Here is a 21,923-nt window from a genome sequence, read left to right on the forward strand (position 1 = left end):
TTTATGCGTAAGAAAAAATAATGTCCGAGGAAAAGCAGTAGCTAAGGAAATAAGGTTGCCAAAGAATTATATTTTAAGCAACATTATTTCCTCAAATTATAATTCATTGACAACCATAATTCTTTAGCTATACATCTTTTCCTTAGCTACTGCTTTTCCTTGGGCATTTTTATTTATTTTATGAATAAAATACTTGTAAATTGATTTTTAAAAAATACAAATGTCCAAGGAAAAGCAGTAGCTGAGGAAAAGATGTAGCTAAGGAATTAAGGTTAATAGATTACTGCAATATATAATATTGGATATATTAATCTAACAATATGAAATTAATATAAGTTATAATAATATGATAATTGATAATAATTTTATATGAATTATATAAAACGTGCTATAATATATTTTTTTTTATTTGTTTTTCTAGTTTTCCTTCAATATCATTTGCCAATGAGCTTTTAAACCATGACCTTAAACATAATAAACTTTTAGCATAATAATTTTTACTTAGATCGTTCATGTCATTTACTTATTGTCCTTAAGATGATTCTTCCTGCTTTTATAATGTTTTTGTATGTCAAAAATATTTGAAAATTTCACTGTATTTTATACTCGAAAAAAAAAATATCGTCAATAATGTCGATAACGCACGATACGATACGACAACGCCTATGACGATACGATAATAAGACGACACGATAATCTGATTTTTTGTCAAATTTTAAGACGATACGATAACGACATCAGGACACGATAATACGATAATTAGCCAATTATCGCATCGTATCGCGGCATCTCTATTCGTAAAATTATAAAAATAGAAAATAAAATGTCGATAAAAAGAATATAATAAATTTCCGTGAAGTTATATAGTAGAAGCTGATATAAAGAAATATGTTTTTATCAATGTAACGAAAAATCAGGACAGATGTAGATCTACAGTTTTTTCAAAAATCAGGACCACATAAAAATACGTTGTCCAAAATCAGGATCTCTGGAAGTTCTAGTCCATTAAGTTAATTAAGAATTTTTATATTGATTTTATTATTTAGATTTTTTAAATGATTATTTGGCGATAGTTTGACAAGTCGGAATATCAGCTACATTCTGGAATTTACCGCGGAAGGTACCGTTCGAACAAATAACATTTCTGAAGGTGAACGTGATTAGAAATAATTGATTATTTAGAAAATATATTTTAGAAAAAATTGATTCCTTAGAAAACATAATTTCGAAAAAGAAACTTTTAGAAAATATATTTTTTAGAAAAAGATTTTTAGCAAAAATGTACCCCTACCCTGGAATTTACGCTTCACAGTCCACAAAGATATAGAGTTCTTATAATAAATTTTATTTTTTTGAGAATTAAAAGTTACTTGTCATTTTTTTTCGCTAATAGTTTCTGAATGATTGATTTTCTTTTGTAATCATTAGATTTGCTCTTGTAAGATCAAAGATCTAAAAGAATGTCTTTCTTTTCTAAAACAATACAAATTATTATTATTATGTAACTTTTTCGTTAATCTTTTATTATAATGTCTAGTGAAATCATCTGTTAAAATACGCACTCGACAAAACAGAAAACGTTAAACGAGAATGAGCGGTCAATGTGAAATGCATACAGAAGTAGAACAAAATTCTAAAAATTCTGTACTCTTTCAATCTTGTTAAGAAGATCAACCTTTCTTTATTTGCTTCACATTATGAAGTATATAGTTTGAATTTATCAATATATCATTTAAAAAGTCAACTTTCGAAATCAGGTATTTATTTTATTAGCAAACCACAAAATAATCATAATAAAAATTGATGAAAGTATTTTATTCAAATTTTGATACAAATTGTTGTGAAATTTTTCTCATGTTTTTGAAACAGAAAGAAAAAATCAAAATCGACCTTGATGTAACCTTGAAACTTGACAAATCTGTACAATCAAGTTCATTGGCAATGTCCATGACACAACTTAAAACTTGTGTAATCCATTATTATATCTTAATTATACTTATATGATTATTATTTTATTACTTTATAAAATGAATATTAAAAATATGCAATATTTTTTTAAATTATTCGAATATCTAAAAAAGAAAAAATCTAGTTGTTGGGGTGAATTTTTTTTTTTTTTTACATATAAATAACATTAAATTATGACATATCAACAAATATGTAGATGCAAATAAGATAGACTCTGAAATCAATAAAAAAAAATTACCATGAATATTACTATATTATAATCGCAATATTTATTCTATAAAAGAAAAATGTGTCATAAAATTCTATTTTTTTAGATTTGTGCTATGACCTGCAAAATTGCTTCTTATAATTAAATTATTTTACCGACGCATATCATTAAAAGTAAATCGATAATGAGATTTATTATTGTAATTTTCTTATCATTACAAATATTGAATAAAGTAATGATAGTAATATGCGCAATAAGCTAAGATAATTATCCGATATTTTATGGCGAGTACTTTATCACTACGTATCAAGTTTATATCCTGATTGTTAATAGTTATGATCATAATTCATAACAATAATGATACTTACTTTATGATAATGACAATTTTTAATTCACATACGAGATGAAGAAAAATAAATTGGATTTTGTATGTGCCCGAGTACAACTTTATGAATCAACTTAATAAATTCTAGAAAAATTAATTACATATGAAACAGCATAACAGTTATTAAATCAATCGATTTAAAAATTCAAAAAGTTATTGCGATTGTTATTATTAATAACAAACATGAACTAGACAATAACATCTCAACACTTTCACCTTCCCGTCAAATACTTTTTCGCGACGTCCACATGGCTCGTGTATAACTTCATGAATGCCCGGAGAACTCTCCATGGTCGACTGCAGTCGTCCTGTTGTTGCCTGCTTGCTGAGGTCTCTGCAGTGCTCTGCAGCATTCAGTAAAATTCGCAAAAGTAAGGAAAAGTTCACAATCTTTACTTAAAATGCTTAAGGCCTGTGTTGACTATAGTCATGGAGTTTTATAAGGAGGGTAATCTGTGACGTCGCACTGTGTATAAGCATATATATATGCTATATAGGGAACTGTTGAAGGCTTGAAGCCAGTGATGGGTAATTCGACGATTTTCGGGGAATCATACAATCATACGTATGATACGTAAAATACGTAGGATACTACATAAAGTGTATGACAGTTGAAAGTGCCTTCTTTTTTTATAAAATGAAGTAAATGGGTGCATTCCTTTAATAAAAAATTTTTTTTCGTTTTGCAATTTCGCCCTGTAATACTGGCCAAAATTTTATAGGAAAAAGCTCTTTCTTGTAGTGGCAGTACTGGCACATGACATTATTTTTTTTGGCTTCCAATTATTAGATGGATAACTGCAGTCCAATTCACAGGGCAAATTCTTTACAATTTATTTTGCTGATGGCGCTCTCATTTTTATATAGATTTACATACAAAAGCTTCACAATGATTAACAAATTGTAATGTGATTATGCTGTTCATTGTTTATATCAAACTGAAATAAATAGAAAATTGACTCGTTGTGATTGTTTGTTATTGTCACATAGCTCGTACCACACATTATCGTAAACTGTAAAGCCTGGAATATTGCATAGAGAAATTTATCACTTTTGTCGTTGTTTCTGTTTTTAGTTTTTAGTCGGTATTACAGGGCGAAATTGCAAAACGAAAAAAAAATATTTATTGAAGGCATGCACCCATTGATTTTATTAAACCCACAACACTACACACAACTGTCAAACTGTTTTTTCTTATTACACAACAATAAATAATAAATTAATTCATCAAGACATATAAAAATTACTTTTGCGTATTTTTCCGTTTTTGCGTAGTATTACATATATGCCAGCGGTAGGTGATGGCGCAGTGCAGGGATGGGCATATTGTGAGTTTTTGAGTTGTTTACAGATATCTATGGATAAAACGTTTAAAACGGATAAAACCCACGTGATCTCTTAGTAGCTGAATCATTACCATATAATTTTTTTTTAGCTACATCTTTCCCTTAGCTACTTTGCTTTCCTTGAACCATTTTCGTTTTAAAAATAAAATTAAATGTATTTTATTTATTAAACAAATAAAAATCCCAAGGACAAGCAGTAGCTAAAGGAAAGATGGAGCTAAGAAAATAATGTGGCCAGAAAATTATGGTTTAGGCAAATATTCCTTAGCTACATCTTTTTTGGACATTTTCATTTTTAAAAAATAGAATTACATGTATTTTCTTTAATAAATGAATAAAAATCCTAAGAACAAGCAGTAGCTAAAGGAAAGATGGAGCTAAGGAATCAATGTAGCCAAAAAAATTATGTTTTAAGCAACATCATTTCCTTAGCTACATCTTTTCCTTAGCTACATCTTTTTCTTAGCTACATTTTTTCCTTAGCTACTGCTTGTCCGCAACAATTCCTGAGCTCTTTTTTGGGATTGTAATTCATTTCGGTTACTTTTGATGATAGTTCCAAGTTTCACCGCTAGAGAGAGATGTTTTATACAAATGGATAGAACTAAGCATGTTTGAAACTATGTCTAAAGATGCTTTAAAACATTATGTTTTATACATGCCCATCCCTGGTGCAGTGTTGGGTAGGTATGATACTGGTGTATTATAGAGCAGTATCATACAGTATGATACGTCTTTATTATCATTAGAGTGGGTATAGGCAGAGTGAATCCATAGATGATTTTTACCTCGGAAGTGACGGAAATCTCTTATACTTACTCCATACGGCGAGCACAAAATGTCCGACTATTATTATCTCGGTACTCTGCTTATACCCACTCTATGTATTATAGCTGGTACTGGCTGAGGATGTCTATGCGCACCATGTTGCATGGGGCAGCGACGACATCTACGATAGGTGCTTTCTTTTGGGTGTTTATTTTTTTTCACTTTAATGCGCATGATCATGCACATGCGTATGTCATGCAAAATTGAGGAGAGAGCAGTGGCATCGAAACAAATAATTCTTAAAAAATAAGAATTAAAACATGGCTGATCCAGCTCATTATGTCCTACGCTGTTGCAATCTGACTTTTTTCCGACTGCGCATTCAACTGCGCATGCGCGAAAATAAACAGAAAAAAAATAAACACCCATAAGAAAGCATCTAATCAGGGCAGAGCTTTACTGGACTTCATATTCGCCATGAACCTGGAGGTCATCAATCAAGGTAAGGAACCCACTTTCTTAACTAGTGTCGAGTCGACAGTCAGTAAGAATGTTCAAAAATGGCGTCTCAGGTATCTTACAGTTTCTTACAGTATCTTGCAGTATCTTACTGTAAGTGTAAGAAACCTCAAAAATCGACCATTTACCCATCACTGGTACGTGTTAATTTCTTTGGTTAAATTATTTCTTTATAAATTTACATGTGGCCACCTCTTTTTCTTAGACATTTTTCCCATAGCTCTTCATTTATTCTATAAATCAAATTACAATTAACTATTTTTAAGTCATCAATTGAATTTAAAATTAATAAATATAATTTTGTTTATTATTTTAATTCATTTCCTAAGAAATCCGCCATTGAGCTGGTAATGCAGATTTGTGACCGATACTGTAGAAAATAAATAGGATTACCATATGAATGCAACATAACAAGACCATGGAGGTGGTATTAAACTCCATGAACAAGACCTAGTCTGGGGAATCGGGAGGAATTGAATTACAAAATAAGCCGCCTCAGATTTACACGTAGTGCTGGGGCCGTGAGTACCAGATTCCACTGTCTATTTTTGCAGTCCTCTACGAGGGCCACCACTTCGTTAGGGAGGTGGGTCAGATGAATCGTGAGGCATGTAGACAGACGCTACCACCGCTGTTCAACCTTCTCCTGATCCAGTCGCAATTTTCACTGCAACTAGATCCCTCTCACAATATTCCCTTAAGAAGGAAGCATTTATGTCCCTAACTAGAACGCATGCCCTAGGCCTAGAAACCGTAATATCATAGAATAGTTGTCCGCTAGCTAAACCAAATCCCCTGACACTACCCTTGTATGCCTAAGGTTCTTGAATCAGTACGACTTTGGTGTGCTCGGTAACTATCTTATGCTTAAGCAACGCCGTAGCCTGTGAGCTACGGTGCAGATTGATTTGAATGAAAGGGATACTTACCACCATTAAGCCGCCTTCTCCCCTTTCGTCGTCGTAGGCTTGGGGTCCTTCCCGAGCTTTTTTTTGCTCAGCACCTGAAAAGATGCCAAACCTAACTCGTAGAAGGGTTTCATGCTCAGCTTGTCCAGCTCAGCTTATGTATGTATGTATTCCGAGAACCAGACACCAGCCTTTGGCATCCTTCTTGCTCTCTTCATATTTTGCCTATCCGCTGGTGTGTAGCCCCGGATTTTGAACTCAACTCTTTATTAAGTTACCTAGCCGACGTTTTAAATTACATCCAATAATATTGTGTACCTTTTTATCAAAGCAATTATATAAAAAAAAAATTAATGATTTCGATAGTGAAAAAATTTTTTTCAAAGTGCTCTATTTTTCGTAGCAAGATCCAATGTTATTTAATAACAATATTTTCAATTATTACTATTGATTTCATATTCCTAAAAACCAACAATACATTATTTTGACTTTTTTGGATTCAAATATAAACATATCAAAAAAAGTTGACCAACCCTGGGAGAAATATTTCTCCGACTTTTCTCCAAGTTTTTTCCAACTTTTCTCCGCCATTTCTCCACCTCTTTACGAAAATGCAATCCAATCTTTCTCCCACCAAAAATTTACTACAACTTTTTTCCGACTTTTCTCCAACTTTTTTCCGCCATTTCTCCAACCTGAAATTTACTCCAACTTTTTTCCAACCTTTCTTCAACCAAAAATTTACTTTTACTTAACTAACTTTTTTTCACCTTCTTTCCAACTTTTCTCCAACCATGGGTCATTTTCGTAAAAAGGTGGAGAAAGTTGGAAGAAGTTGGAGAAATATTTCTACCAGGGAATTCTATGACATCTAGCCTTTTCTCGAATATCAGACTGTAGATTTGAAATACAGTAAATATTGTAACAGTATTAGCACCCATTGTATCAAGACCAACACCAGCAGCTCTTGTGGTTATAAAAAATAAAAATAATCTTTATTGTTAAATAAACGAATATTATATTGTAGATACTCTATTCTAAAATTTCCATCAATACGTGTGCATTTTTATGATCTCATTTATGAATAATCTTCAATATAATCTAGTATTCGTATCCATGTTGAAAATATCGAAACTTTACATGAAGAATTGAAAATTTACCAGATGCTTTTACTAATTCTTTATCAACTTTACATCGTCCAACGTCATTTGTTCGACAATTAATCATGTATGGATTATTAATAATTTATTGATACACTGTTGCACGATGACCGTTTATATTTGATAAATAGTCATAATTCTTATCGGTTATTTGTATACGATCAGCCAATATAGTTTCAATTTAAATTTTATTTTCATCTGCAGCGTCACGAGACTTTTGAGTTGCTGATTGAGATACTACAGCACATGGATCAGCAAAACTACGATTATGTTTATGTCTTGCTGCAGACTGAAAAAAAAAATTGCTACAGTTTAGCAAATTTTTTCTTGGAACTTTTTTGTCTTAAGTTGAAAAAAAAAATAATTAATTCGAGAAAAAATGTCTTGTTTAGTTGTTTTGAAAAAATATTTTTTTTTCCATTTGAGACAAATTATTTTTTTTTTTTTAAAATAAAGAATTAATTTAAGAAAACTTGTGATAAACTTAAGGATATTTTGTCTTTTGATTTGAAGAAAAATTTGCAAAAAAAAAAATGACATATACCTACCTCAATTTGAAAGACAAGTCATTCAATTTGAGGCAACGAGCGATCAAGTTAAGAGAAAATTTGCTAAAATAAAATAATATATGCCTCAATTCAAGACAGTATTGATTTTTTTTATGTAAAATATTTGTTAATTAAAATCATTTGAGAATTAAATCAAAGCAACAAACAATCAATTTAAGAAAAAATTTGCTAAAATAAAATGACATATACCTTAATTTGAAAGACAAGTTATTCAATTTGAAGCAGCGAGCAATCAACTTGAGAGAAAATTTGCTCTATTTATATCATTATTCACTCAACTTAAATATGTTCTTTTCTCAACTCAAATGATTTTTGTCTCAACTTAAATTATGCAATAATCAAAAGTTGAAAGAATACATTTTTTAATTGAAAAAAAAAAAAAATTATTATTTTTCGCTCACTGAGAACTTCATTTCGTTTTTTGTTTGTATAATTGTTTTTTTTTTTTGTAAATTATTTTTTCGTCCCGAGCGTGATTCGAACCTATCTCCCTAAAAACCTATCTAAACCTATATTCCAAACGCCAGTGTGTTATCCCCTAAGCCATCGCACGTTAACTTGAAAGACAGAAAATTTTCATCCTCATCAAGAATGACTTTCTTTCACATATATTATTTATTGAATATATAATAAACTTGAGGTCTTATAATACATTTATTTGAATAAATTAGTTTAATCTATATATCTTTGCAGTAAAAAAAGAAAATATATGATTGACTTTGTTAACTTATTCAAATTAGAGTATGTATTTTATAATAAATTAAATTACATCACCACTTAACTTTTTTTTGTTATTTGTCTAAAAAAAAAAAAATAAAATAAACTTTATAATAGGTGCTTTCTTTTGGGTGTTTATTTTTTTTCCTGTTTATTTTCGCGCATGCGCAATTGCATGCGCAGTCAGCAAAAAGTCAGTCTTCAACAGCGTAGGACATTAGGGGCTGGATCAGCCATGTTTTAATTCTTATTTTTGAAAAATTATTTGTTCGACGCCACTGTTCTCTCAACAAGTTTGCATTACAGACGCATGTGCATGATCATGCGCATGAAAGTGAAAAAAAATAATTACACAAAAGAAAGCACCTAGTAGCTAAACACTCAACGTCATCGCGAGACGACACAACTTGTCTGGCTCTCGAACTGATCACTACCTTCTCTTAACTGGCTCTCTTGGTTCACTACTGGTTCTCTCGACATCATTTGGATCTCTCGTAAAGGTTCTCTAGGTATCAGAAGTTAAGTCCTGGTGAAACTCTGCCCGAATTTCCAATGTCAGACTAATACTAATGATCACGCTATATAACATACTTGGTTTTATTAAAAACGATATTGTCTAATTTTTAGACAATGTCGTCTTGCTTTATAACAAATTTAGTTTGTAGTATAACAAAATTGTCTAAATTTTAGACTATATTACGTCTTGCCTTATAACAGATTTTGTTTCCCTGAAAACCAAATAGTCTAAATTTTAGACAATATTACGTCTTGCTTTATAACAAATTTGATTTTTATTAAAACGAAATTGTCTAATATTTAGACACTATTGCGTCTTGCTTTGTAACATGTTTGGTTTCATTGTCAACAAAATTGTCTAAATTTTAGACAATGTTGTCTTGGTTCATAAATGATTTGCTCCTATTCTAAACAAAAATGTCTAAATTTTAGACAATATTGCGTCTTGCTTCATACCATAATAGACTTCGTTTTCAACAAAAGTGTCTCAATTTTAGACAATATTACGTCTTGCTTCATAACAAATTTGATTTTTATTAAAACGAAATTGTCTAAATTTTAGACAATATTACGTCTTGCTTTATAACAAATTTGATTTTTATTAAAACGAAATTGTCTAAATTTTAGACACTATTGCGTCTTGCTTTATAACATGTTTGGTTTCATTGTCAACAAAATTGTGTAAATTTGAGACACTTTTTGTCTTGATGTAAATACTTGTACGCCTTGATTTATGAATAAAGTCCCTCGATTTTATATACAATTTGTCTTCTTACATGCAATAATATTCTTTGAATAAAAATAATAACATTCTTTTTTCATGGACACATATTGCCTCGAATCAATACTTATTTTTTTTTTTCAAGACTTCATTTTCTAAATTAAAAGCAATAATAGAATAACTCAAGACGTAAAAAGATATTTTAAAAGTTTTATAATGAAAAAAAAAAAAAAAATTATAATTTGTATTGTTAATTAGTCTTTATTATATTGATGTCTATTTATATGCCTACCTATCATGAAAAACCTAAACCTATTTTTTTGTATGAACCGGGAACCGAACCTACTATCTTCTAATTTCTAAACGCATATCTTGGCCCGCGCGGCCATCGCTAGATTATAATTCAATGTGATTTTTGTAAACTTAAAGTACACGTTGGCTAACATAGAATAAATTTGCAAAGTCTTGTAATAAAAAAGAACTATTCATTTATGATCAATTATAAATATTTAGACATGGGTAATTCTTTATGATGAAACAAATTTGACATTAAAAAATAATTTTACTCAACAATGGTAAATAATTTATGTTTAAATTTTAAATAATAAAAAAAATTTAGTCTGAAAGTAATATTTGATTGAACGAATTTATAAATTTAAATTGAGACACCTAACAATTTGTTCCTTTAAGAATTTAAAATTTGTTCAATAAAATATAATTAAATATTTTTTTTATTACAAGACTTTGCAAATTTATTCTATGTTAGCCAACGTGTACTTTAAGTTTACGAATATCACATTGAAATTATAATCTAGCGATGGCCGCGCGGGCCAAGATATGCGTTTAGAAATTAGAAGATAGTAGGTTCGGTTCCCGGTTCATACAAAAAAATAGGTTTAGGTTTTTCATGATAGGTAGGCATATAAATAGACATCAATATAATAAAGACTAATTAACAATACAAATTATAATTTTTTTTTTTTTTTTCATTATAAAACTTTTAAAATATCTTATTACGTCTTGAGTTATTCAATTATTGCTTTTAATTTAGAAAATGAAGTCTTGAAAAAAAAAAATTAAGTATTGATTCGAGGCAATATGTGTCCATGAAAAAAGAATGTTATTATTTTTATTCAAAGAATATTATTGCATGTAAGAAGACAAATTGTATATAAAATTGAGGGACTTTATTCATAAATCAAGGCGTACAAGTATTTACATCAAGACAAAAAGTGTCTCAAATTTACACAATTTTGTTTTGAATAGAACCAAATCATTTATGGAGCAAGACGACATTGTCTAAAATTTAGACAATTTTGTTGACAATGAAACCAAACATGTTACAAAGCAAGACGCAATAGTGTCTAAATATTAGACAATTTCGTTTTAATAAAAATCAAATTTGTTATAAAGCAAGACGTAATATTGGCTAAAATTTAGACAATTTGGTTTTCAGGGAAACTAAATTTGTTATAAGGCAAGACGTAATATAATCTAAAATTTAGACAATTTTGTTATACTACAAACTAAATCTGTTATAAAGCAAGATAACATTGTCTAAAATTTAGACAATATTGTTTTTAATAAAACGAAGTATGTTATCTTCATTTTTTGTGGCTGATGTTCATCTATATCTTTTGGGGCTTAGATAATTTATTGGCGAGTATATATCAAAAAATTGTCATCAAAAGAACGATCTTCTATTATAAACTATAAATATTATTTACTCTCATATTAAAGAATCATTCTTTGAGACATCCAATCCGATTATAAATCAGCTGACAATAGGATGTCAGATTTTTCAATAAGTTCTATGAATCGACGTAAAAGAAAAGCAGATCAAGCTTTTTTTTTGGCCCACCCTCAAGGTTTTTCAATTTCAGATTGGAAAAAACAGGTAACTCAATCATTCTTGACCATTCTTAAAAATTATCAACATAAATATTTATTTCTCGTAATAAATTAGTTCGCAAATAAATAATTAACAAAAACAAATGTAAAAAATAAGTGATTATATAACATTAAATAGACATCTGAGATATATCTATAATATAATCAATGCCATACACGGAGAGAAATCCGCAGCAAATAATGCTGTAGCTACATTGCTCAATAATATTTGTTCGGCTGCTCAATAAATATTGTCCAGTTTCAAGGCAAATTTTGCCGTGCTGCACAACAATGTCGATGTCGGTATTGGCACATTATATGGATGACCCGTACAATTAACGTAAATATACAGGCGTAAGTTACCGAGAGATAAGAAATACGGGAGTAATTTACCAATCCCGAGCTAAAAAATCTCAGTCTTAAAAATGTCGAAGTCTTAAAACATTATTTATTTGACTAACTAGAAGATTCGAAGACTTATTAACCTCAGGCTCACGAAGTCTTCCATTTGAAGACTTCGTAAGCCTGAGTCTTTTCAGAGGAAGTCTTCCATTTCAAGACCGTAGGCTTCCGAAGTCTTCCGTTTTTCTATTTTTTTTTTATTTTTAGCCGTAAAAAAAGCAAAAAAAAAAAATCTACGAAGGAACGATCGTAGGTCTCCGGTGTGAAAGTCAGATAGGCTAACCTTTCAGCCAGTTGTTTAATTGATATTGATAGAGATTATTTACATTATAAACTTTTGACTTCTAATTTTTGTTATTTGAATCAATTTTATATTGTAATTACTTGAATGATATATTCAAAGTAGTATCTAATACTAGATCTATTGAAATTAGAAGAACTTAATTATTTTTTTTTCCAAAAGATATATAAATTAAAAAAGTTTTGTAATAAAATAAATTAGGTGATAAGAGCAATATCTTAATACGAATTTACGAGATATAGTTGTTTTTAGATATAAATTAATAAGAAACTTGATAACTTTATATCGGGTAGTTTGAAATTTTTCTAAGTTCCTTAATTTTTGTTAAAATAAATTTACAAGTCTTTAATTTCAAGATCGCAGGCTTTCGAAGTCGTTTTTCTTTAAAATTTATTTTATTTTATTTTAATTTGAGGGTGGACCCGAAAATGAATCCCGCTGTGATATTAAAAAATTTTAGAAAACCTGGAGGCTTCCGAAGTCTTTCAAATCAAGCGTTAACGCAGCTTTGAAAATTATCAAAAAAAATTGTAATTTACTAATTTTATGTGAAAGATTTCGGAACACTAATAAAGCGCGTTTTAAGATTTGGAAGACAGTTTTAGTTCAATAAAGCGCGTTTTAGGACTTGGAAGACCTTGGAAGACTGCGATTTTTAACTCGGGTTAACTTACTATTTTGTAAGGTTTTACACGGAGAGAAATCCGCAGCAAACAATGCTGTAGAGTATCAAACAAATTTTACTGTAGTCTACTGGAAATTGAGAAGTTTCGTGCGGAGGCCACCAGGATCGACTAGAATTTCCTACTACACTACAGTAATTTTAATGAAAACAAAACAAAAAAACGTCACAAAAAATTAAATAAAACCTTATTATTTAAACATCAGAATAAAAATGTAATGTGTTTATTAATTTTGAAAAAATAAACCATTTTATAATTTTCATGTGTTTCACCGTATTTCTATTTAAATTCATGAATAAAATAAAAACAATAAACTTTTTTAGAAGAGGTTAGGAACACACTTGATTTCCAATAAATATTCGTGTCATCTGGCGGGAAAACCTGCTGTACACTACAGTAATTTCTGGCATAAAGTATACCATTAACTCGAGACTTCCAAAAATTCTGGTAGACTACAGTAAAAAATTTAGATGAAATATAATAATAATCATTATAATAAGTGGGAATTAGTCGCTTTAATGACGTCAGCTATGATTTTTACGATACAGTAATATTTGGTGCGGATTTCCCTCCGTGTACTAATCGAATACATACTAAATACTCAGAGAACTATAGAAAATCTTCTATTTTATAATATTATAGAATATAACGTTTCAAAATCCTATCTTTTCTCTTTCAACTTTGAATATTTTAAAAAATGTCTAAGACTAAAATTTATAAAATTTTAAACATAGCCAAACCAATTTTCTGTCAACAATTAATAGATTATCGTATTTATCTTTATAGCAAAATCGAAACTCGTCATGTCTTGAGGATACATTTGATACTGATTCTCGTACGATGACAAGCGAGATATTGGACTTATCACCAGTTCAAGATGATAATATTGATGAAACCAACTTAGATGCTACATACGAAATTGAAAATTCACTCCAAACAATCAACACCGAAAATGTTTTGACTGGACCATTCATGAAAAATAATCCGAAAAAGTTGAATACATTATTAAGATTAAGAAACAACGTGACCGATAATGATTATTTTCTTGGCATATTGACAATAGCGGTAAAATACAACCAAACGGAAGTAGAGTATAGGGAGAGATAGCGGGCAGCGTGCTGTTAAATGGTATACAATCCACGAAAAAACCGGTTTTGGGAGTCGTTTTTTTACCTGCCCCCTTTCCCTCTGTGCCGCTTGCTCGCGTTCCCCCCTCGAGCACCAACAAACTCCGCGAGGCCCATACGCGACGACCCTGATAAACTTCCCTCAAAAAAACTACCCTTAACAAACCACCCCTATTATTTTATTTATTTATTATTACTATTTATTATTATTATTATTATTTATTATTTATTATTATAATAATTATTTTTTCTATTATTACATATATATATTATATATATATATATATATATTATTTATAATTATTATTTTTTTAAATATTATTTTGTGATGTGTGCGCGCGCATAGGTGCAAGCAGACTGCAAGCAAAAGTCCCAGCAAAAGTTTGAATGGAGAATGTGTGTGAGGCAAGTATGTGTGTCGAGAGAAAGAGAGAGAGAGAGATAGAGAGAGAGAGATAGAGAGAGAGAGAAAGAGAGAAAGTCGAATATGTGTGAGTGTACAACCGTGTTCTGTAAAATGTCTATAGCGCTCCAGCGGCAGCAAAAGTCCCAACAGAAGTTTGAATGGAGAATGTATGTAAGCCAAGTATGTGTTAGTGTAGGGCGGCCATGTTTGTAGTGCTAGTGTTCAAATCAGACTCTGTGTATTCGTATATACGAACATTATTTCATAAACAACCCTTATTATTATAAACAACTCCTATTATTTAAACATTGATATTAATGGAAAATTATTGAACAACCGTTATTATAAACAACCCTATGATTCGAATATCTTTATTAATTGCACTTGTTATTTCATAAGAAAATTCTTTCATATAACCATGTATTTGAAAATTTAATTAATTTTTTATTATTGAATGACTTTACTGTTTATTTTATTATTGTCATATTATATACTACTGTACATCTGACATAGAAGTTCCAATGGATACTAATATATCTATGTGACATGCAAGCAAAGCAGCAACTGACTTTTAAATTCATGCGCACGCACCCAAAAAAGCATGAACAATATATAGATATACTGTCACTGTAGTATAAGGCATGGGGACCCATATGGTTGTTTACATATTTTTGAATGTAGAACACAAGTGTTTTAAAATATTTTTATAAGAGTTAAGACATCGGTAAATGACACTTAACATTAATAAGATATTATTCAATGATATTTTAAATACTTATTATTAAGTTTTCCAAACTCTCTCTACTATTTAAATAATATTATTAACATTATTCCTATTATTATTCGATGAATATTTTATTGTTATTATTTTATTATTATAAAAGTTATCTTTTTAACTGGAGCTATAATTTAAATATAACAATTACTATATATGTAATATCATTTCAATATTTTTCAATTTATTATTTTATTATTATTATTATGATTATCGTATTTTTACTTTTATCAATGTAAATATGCGTATAAATAATGTTATTTTTATTTTGAATACATTGGAGTTTATTATCATTTAATATTATTATTATCATTATTATTGATAGTATTATTATTTATAAGCATCAAAGTGAGCTCTTTATGAACTAAGTCTATAATTCAAATATAATAATTATGTTATTATTATTTTGATATTCTGAAATGCTTCATCATTCAATATCATTAAGATGATTATTAATAGAGTTACCTCACCAAACTATATTTTTCATTTAGATAAAATAATTATTACATATCTGATATTTTTTTATTATTTTAATATTTTTAAATTCTTATCATATGACTTTGTGTATATGTGCCATCCCTCACTCAAGTCGGAAGATACTTGTACACACCATGTGACGAAAAACACAACTAAATGTCTATAGTAGTTTATGAGAGGTAAGTGTATAGTGTTCAGGAGTGTATATACTGTGTAGTCAGGGGGCGTACATATAGCAGAATGTACAAATTAATGTTTTTCATTATCACTTTCATATAATTCATGTATAGATGTACTTACATACCTATGGTTAAATATATATTTTTATCCCTTTCAACTAGATGGAATTTAATCTGATACTGAAGAATGTGATTGTTATTATATATTTGAATATTCTTAATTATTCTTTTTAACAATTATTTTTTCTTTTCTGATAGATATGTATGGGAAATATTTACAGACACACACACACACACAACGTGTATTCACTTGTTTGAATTTTTGAATGAAATAATTTTAACAATTTTTATTTATTACTAATTATTAAAATAAATTGCTAAATATTTTTCAAGTAATTAAAAGGTGAAAATAAAATTCACTACGATTATTTTTTTGTTATATTATATTTATTGTTATTATTATAATTGAAATATATTTATTATCATATTTACAAAATTCAAAATGAAATTAATTCTTATATTTGGAAAAAGAATTCACTGTTTTTACTTCATAAATTTCTTAATTTAAATGCTTTATAAAAACTTGAATAGAAAAAAAAAAATCTGTTATTCTTAAAATGACTCATCTTTAGATGAGAGAAATTGATATTATTTTTATGTAATGAAAAATTAAATAAGAAAAAACAATATTCACACTTGAAGGAAATCGATATTATAGACATGATATTTTCATAGATTAATTTAAATTTTGAAAAAAAAAATCAAATGAAGAAAAATATTTTCATAAACTACTTGTTAAGAGAAATTAATATTACCAACATAATATTCCATATATTAATTTAAATATTTTACAAAATGAAAAACAATAAATTATTATAAATTATTACTCTCAAGAGAAATTGATCTTACCGACATAATACTTTCATACCCTAATTTAAATGTTGTACGGAATTCAAATAAAAAACAATAAATTTTTATAGATTAATTATCTCAAGAAAAATTGAAATTACCGACACACCGAATTTTATATATATATAATCAAAAAAGTAATACAAGAATTAAACCAAAGACAATAATCATTTGAAAATAAATTCCTTATTTATACGTTAGAAATAAATATGAGCATTTTATCTGAACATATATTGAAAAAAATTGAAATATATTTATAAATATACCAGCGTAAAAAAAAAAAAATTATTATACATTTCTATTTATAATACCTTCTATTTGAATTTGTTAAAAAAAAAAAGTCAATAACCAAAATAATGATTCGTTAAAGAACTTATGTCGAGCAGCTGTCATTGTTTGATTTAATATCAAACATGTTTCATTATTTTATGATTCTTCAGGTTTATTATTTACAAGTTTAAAATCAAACAATTATTTTATAATTGTTATTTCACTTGTATTACTTTATTATCAACAATTGTTCAATTCATGAAATGTTTATTATGTAATTGTTTATTTGCTCAAATATATTCACTTGAAACTTATAATTTTCAAAGTATTAAAAAATTAGAATCAAAACATATTAAGTTTTTAATATTCAACATTGTAAACTTTTAATTTAATTTTGTTCTAACTTTTTTAGTAAAATCGTAAAATATTTATTCTATAATTTTCATAATGAAAAACCATTCACTAATAATTTTTGAAGGAAGAAAGAATTTATTATATTTATAATTTTTATTTTTACTTTTTCAAAACAATTTTCTATCAATTTTTAGAAAATAAATTTACTATAATTATAATTTTATTTTTTAATTTTTCAAAACCATTCACTAATATTTTCAGAGAATAAATTTACTATAATTATAATTTTCTTTTTTAATTTTTTAAAACCATCCATTAATATTTTCTAAAGAATGAATTAAATATATTTTTAATTTTTAAAACAATTCAGTAATAATTACCAAAGAATAAATTTAGTTTTTTATTTATTTATATTCAAAAATATTATTTCTAATATTTTAAAAACATATATTAATATCTTCTCGAAACGATTTACTACCGCGATAATTTTTATATCTTTATTTGATTTGAAAACATTTACTTATATTTTTTGAAGAAACAATGAACTACAATTGTAAGTAATCTAGTTTTACGTTTTTATAAATGAAACATTTATTTTCAAAATAAAAAAAACTACAAGTTATATTTGAAAAAGAAAACAATTTACTACAGTTATAATCTTTATATTTTTATCTGATGACATTATTAATACTTTTTTAAATACAATTGTAAAAAAGTTTATTTTTCTTTCTTCACATTAAAAGATATTTAATATTCGAAAAATCGTTCACTAACATAATTCCAAAAAAAACTATTATTAAAATAAAAAATAACTAAAATAACAGTAAACAATTTACTACAGTTAATTTTTATATCTTTATTTGATATCAAAATTATTTTCAATATTTTAAAAACATTATTATTAATATTTTTTCAAAGATAATTGTAAAAATGTTTATTTCTCTTTCTTTACATTAAAAGATATCTAATATTTGGAAAATATTTCATTAACTATCACTAACATATTTTTAAAAAAATATTACTAAAATAAAAAATTTTTAAATGACAGAAAAAAAATAATGAAACATTTTACGATAATTCATTCAAGCAGATACATTTTAATCTGATTATGCATTTAAATTCAAATACTTGATAGGTATTGGAGGTGGACAAGGTTTTGGTTCTTGATTTAATTTTTTAATTTTTGTTAATGCTAAATGAGCAGCTTTTCTTTTTGCTTAGTAGTTTTAGTCTTGCATAGTAACTTGATTAAGTGGATAACGGATCGGATAAGTTACTTTTATTGTAAATAATGGATCATGCTGTGGACCTTCACAATTTAATTGTTCATATTTTGGAAATGAGATTTTTTTATGACAGTATTCGTTCAATACTGAAACAGGATTATACCCCAAGTAACTATCATTTTTATTTCTTATTGGGTGTTGATTTTCATTTTTGTCTTTATTAATTAACATCTTTATTTTATCCATCATCTCTATACTGGCTTTTTCCATTACTTCTTCTGTTGTATTTCCAACCACAGTAACTTCTATTTTTCCAATGGGTAACAAACATATAGTTCTTTTACTTCCATTACGCATTGCTTCACCAATCTCCTTACGTAATTTAATGTTGTTGAATGAGCAAAATTTTTTTAATAGGTTCCAGCGTCTGTTGTTGTTGTTCATCTATAACAGCATAATAATTAGTACTACGTCTCAGTATAGCTTACAGTGATTTTATTATTTTTACAAATGCCATGCTCATGAAAAATATACAAGTAAACTGAACTAGAAAAATAAACATTACCAAAAACTACGCTCAATTTAACATTCTAATTTATAACAACTATTGGATAAACTACTTTTTCATATTTATTTAAATATGTACGCTCAAAGAGAAAATATTTTAAATATTAGCGATTCTATTGTAACATGAATATATTTCATATATAATTAAAATGAGTAAATTATTTTTTTATAGTTGAAAATATAGGTAGTGAATAAAATATTCACTTTTTTATATATTTAAGTATATAACTACTCAGAGAAAAAAATTATTATCTTTATTGTTACATTGATATTTTTTATAAATAAAAGTTGGATTCAACAATTAATTTTTAAAGTTCAAAGAATATACCTACTGAATCAATAATTTTTTATATCATAAATATTTTATAATGAGAACAACTTTATTATATTATTATATTCGAATATACACAGTCAAAGAAGAAATGATTTTGAATGTTACTGTTCTTACATTAATATATTCCATATACAATTTATTTGAAAAAATTAATTCTTAAAGTCAAATGATTGACACTTGTAAAAAATATTTTTCAATAGAATTATGAACTAAACGTATATTTATTATAAATAAAAAAATAGAAATAAAAAAACAATTAATACTTTACATTCAAATTCAAACTTATAGTAGTTTTCGTATGTTTCGAATCTACCTTCCAGCATTTGAATTCTAAAGTATAACTATTATAAGTGGTATACTTTTATTTTATTTTTTTTTATTTCAAATATGATTAAGTTTTTTAGACTATTATTCTTTATTTTAAAATCATTTTTGTCTAAATTATTATATTTTATTAGAGCTATATACTTATAATTATAATTTATTCATAATTATTTCTTTCAATTCATTCACATATTTTCAACCGATTATTATTTGTTACATTTTTTTTTCTATTTTAATTGATTTCAATTTCATAAAAAATTTCCTTTGGTACTTATTCATTTATAATTATAATTTAACTATTATAATACTATAAATTTATTTTCTTGTAGATTATTTTGATTTAAAAATTGCAATAGAAACTTTTTTATTTGAGAAATTTTATAACAATTTTATATTTATAAAATTTTATTTTATGCATGTAATCATAGTATTATTTATAATAAATTATTATGTCATTTGATTTTAAATTAAAAAATTATTTTTTATTCTGAAATATTTCATTCAAAAATTTTCTAAACTTTTATTTCAATCGATTAATTATTATTTGGTTAATACTGATTAGAATTATTTATAATTTATAAAAAATTATCTTTAAAATATTCTTTTTATTTGAGAAGTAATAATTTAGTTATCTTTTATTAATTTATCAATAATGTTATAGTAAAAAGATTTTCTCGTTATTTATAGATTAAATTTTTTATGAATGTAATATTTGAATTATACAAGTGTTTAAAAAACTGATAAATTGAAAAAGATTTTGTATCTGTTTAGTTTTAATGATGGACCACATTAATTTATAATAGTTAATATTTTGAGTGATGCTTTCGCGAATAAATAAATATTTCTAATAATATACATACAATCTACGTTATAGCTACTACATGAAAATTTATTCAGTATAAATTGATAACAATTCAAAAGTAAATGTAAAATATATCTTGTAAATTATATTTAAAGCTAGCAACAAAAATTTCATTCTGTAAAATGCTTTACTCAAAAAACAATTGACTAAAGAATCGATTTTTAATTTGTATTATAACCAAACAAAATGCAGTGCAAGTTTATTCTCAAATATTCAATTTTTTATTAATTGTTGATAATATTTTCATAAAACAATCGAATAAATTTTGTTAATCATTATCTAATACTTTATACTCTGCCACTTTTATTATAATTATAATCCTACTATTAAATTTATTATAAATATATAAAAAAATACAGAAGACCATTATGGAAAAATATTTTTATGAAGGTAATACTTTTTAAAATAATAATATTTCCAGCAAAAAAATTTGAAAAAAAAAGTTTATAAATAAAAACACTAATCCTATAAAAATTTTTGGAAATAAAAGAAAAAACATTAAAAGTTCCCGAATGTCATTTAATTGAAAAATAGATACATTCATAAATGTCAAATGTAAAAAATTAGTACTTACTTTTGATAATTGAACTTTGTATATGAAATAAATTAATTGATATTGTAACTTTTTATAATTAAGTTGATAGATATATGAAATAAATTAATTGATATTTAGGAATTTAAAATAACTTTGAATTTACGTGTGATTTCAAGTAAGGATAATATGTGACTACCATAGAAAGGTCAGTTACGAAGTGCAATGTAAATTGGGGCAGGTAGATAGGTGAGTAGTAGGAAAAGGGTCTAGCTTATTGAGACTGTTTTATTGGAGAGTATACAATACTTTTTTCTATGATTGGATGGGATCTACTATTGAATTGCACGCCTTCATCACATGCTTAGTATATTTCTCATGTTTTCGCAAAATAAGTTCAATTTATGTTTTAAGAATTTCTCATTGAAATTATTTTAACGTTGAAAATAAGTTGATCTATTCCGATAGATTTTTATTAAACCTTTTGTTTTATTTTTGTATAAAAATTATCATAAAATTT

The 21,923-nt window shown here is 26.8% G+C and overlaps 1 protein-coding gene across 2 annotated transcripts in view; it reads right to left on the bottom strand.

The window, feature by feature from the left end:
• LOC122852027 (GAS2-like protein pickled eggs) overlaps positions 1-3,359 on the bottom strand; it is a 102,471-nt gene extending 99,112 nt beyond the window's left edge. Inside the window, exon 1 of one of the 2 annotated variants that reach the window (XM_044151581.1) lies at positions 2,545-3,359. The gene's annotated coding sequence lies outside the window, so the exon portion shown is untranslated. The remainder of the gene's footprint in view (positions 1-2,544) is intronic. The other variant, XM_044151580.1, reaches the window with a different exon arrangement.
• Positions 3,360-21,923: the final 18,564 nt, after the last annotated feature.

This window comes from Aphidius gifuensis, linkage group LG3 (assembly GCF_014905175.1).
Source record: "Aphidius gifuensis isolate YNYX2018 linkage group LG3, ASM1490517v1, whole genome shotgun sequence".
Lineage (NCBI taxonomy): Eukaryota > Metazoa > Arthropoda > Insecta > Hymenoptera > Braconidae > Aphidius > Aphidius gifuensis.